The sequence below is a fragment of the Castor canadensis genome, chromosome 4 (genome assembly GCF_047511655.1).
Source record: "Castor canadensis chromosome 4, mCasCan1.hap1v2, whole genome shotgun sequence".
Taxonomy (NCBI): domain Eukaryota; kingdom Metazoa; phylum Chordata; class Mammalia; order Rodentia; family Castoridae; genus Castor; species Castor canadensis.
This window is the reverse complement of record NC_133389.1, coordinates 115,431,972-115,434,456: the sequence shown is the minus strand read 5'-3', so window position 1 is coordinate 115,434,456 and position 2,485 is coordinate 115,431,972.

Below are 2,485 nucleotides of genomic sequence, written 5' to 3'. Positions count from 1 at the left end.
ACATTTCTTACAAATCATCAGAAGAACTTACCTAGGATTCAACTGAAAAAATTAATTTGCACTTGAAATGAAAAGATGGACTAACCGTCTCAGAATGAAGTTCTATGCAAGGGCTGCCCACACCGCAACTGAGATAGGGTGAGACATTTTTTCACCTCTACATCGAAAGCCATTGCAGAGGAATCATGGTATTTTTCATCCTGCATCCTGAAAGTGTAGTTAAGTGCCTGGCACGAAGTACATACTTGATAAATTTTTATCAGATGAAAAGAATGAATGAATGATAACAATTAACTAAACACACATAGCTTATCAAGTTTCCAGGGTCTTGTTTTCAGAGGTTACTCTTTCTATTGACATTTTTCAGCTCTAATAATTACATCTTATTTTATTACATCTTTTTTTTTTCTAATTAGGCTTACCATGGTTCATACAACCTCAGAAAATAGCAAGATTATTCACTAAAAAGAGTTTCTTGACCCTCATTTCTTTAATAAGCATCCTTGGAAATGATTTTGACTTCCCTAAAGGGTTGTTACATAGATTTCATATTATTTAGATGGAGAAAGAGGAGGACAACATGATCAATGAAATTAAAGCTTTTGCATAATTAGGAAAAACACCCTCTGCCTGGCACAATTTCAATCTTCTTTTTCACCAGCTGCTAAGTCATTTTCATATCCCTAGCTGCTTTCTCCAAGTACAAACACACCTGTTCTCCCAGCTCAATACCCATTTTATGCTGGCTCCTTGTGAGCAGGAGATATGAATGTGTTTGACTTGCATTAGAGAGCTGAATAATCATCTCTTTATTCTGAGTTGACAGTAGTCCTCTTTGGCAGAGGTAGGCAGCTGAGTACTGGCCAATATCAGAAATTTTCTCCTGGGATTTTGAGCAGGACAGTTCACTTAGCCAACCATTTATAGGATAACTACAAGCTTGAGTTTCTTTCTTTGGTCAACTTATTGCTTTATTAATCTTTGAAAGCTCTTCTGGCCTGGTTATTCTTTATGCAATGGCCAGAGAATAGTATATGGTGGCAAGTCCATAAACAACTAGTCTCATACTTCCAAGTTTGTTGCTGATGAAGTTACCAAGAGATTGAATGAATGGCAACCAACCTAGCACCTCTTACCCTGGAACTCAAGGAAAGAACTTGATCTAAGAATAAAGTCTGCACAGTTTATGCATAAATGAGAAAAAAGCAAAGGCAAGTGGCAGAGTGTGAGATTAAGGGAGGTCAACATTAGAGCAATCAGTAGATTGGTAGTATTTGGCAAAAGTAAGACCTCTTCTCATAGCCATTATGCTTTTATGCTTGCATCAGGTACAGATGATTTATTTGGAATTCAATTGTTTTCATATTCAGTACCCTTAATTTTTTTTTTTTTACCACATACTGCTCAGGACCAACTGACTTATTTTTTATGGAAATAGCTTATAGATCCCCAGTGCTAGCTGATTTATAATAGTTTCAAAATAATGGTGTCATTTGGAGACTTTCTTTCCATTGTTCCACTCTGTATTCCTCCCATCTGGTTAGTACACCACTCATCTTAATTACTAAAATGACATCTTGTCTGGTTTTCCCTTGCTAACAAGTCATTCAGCTCTGAAATCACTTCTTCAACTCTATCAGATAGTTTGATATTTTGCAACAGGAAAACAGTAACATAGCACATTCTTCCCCTAGCAGGGAAAAGTGAATTCCTCTATAGCAATGCTAATTAAGCAGAGTTTAACATTAGCTTTAATTTAAGTCACTTCTCCTGAGACTTCTAAGCATATACCCAGGGTGTCATAAAGTATGAAGCCACACTCCCTCTCAATTAGCATCCATTTATTTGGGAGCAACACCAAGCAGAAATAAACAGGCACAACCTGTTCTTTCTCTCATAATCTGCCCAGGGGCTGCCTGCTCATTGGATGCTTCCTTCAGAAGCAGTGTCTTCCTCATGCAATTGGGTTAAACAAAATCAGGGCCAGGTAATTGTCTTCCAAGGCATTTCCCTTTCAAATCGAAAGTATACTTTTCAGTGTTAAGCTGCATCATGACAGTGAGTTAACTGCAGAGATAACTTGCATTTAAGGAAGAGCAAATCATCTTCAAAGTGAAATTGGTTTGGCCAGAAGTGATTGTAAGCAGAAAGCAAGCTGGGACTGGAGGAGGCTAGGCACAGTATTGTGACTGTGTTAGGTCTATGAATCAGGCCTTTAAAAAAAAAATTTTTTTTTTTATCCTTTCGGTAATACCTCCACATGCCAGATCTAAACCCACAAAACCTCCTGTCTCCTGCTGGCCAGAGCTCCCATTACTGAGCCTTCCTGATCTCATTCCTTGATTGGACTGTGAATTACTGATCAATATTCGCTACCAGAACTCAATTGCTTTAGTCTGCAGTGCTCAAATTAGTCATCCCTGATCAGACTTTTAAACTGATTTTCCCCATTTTTACTTCACAAACATCAAGCACTAAAAAATAA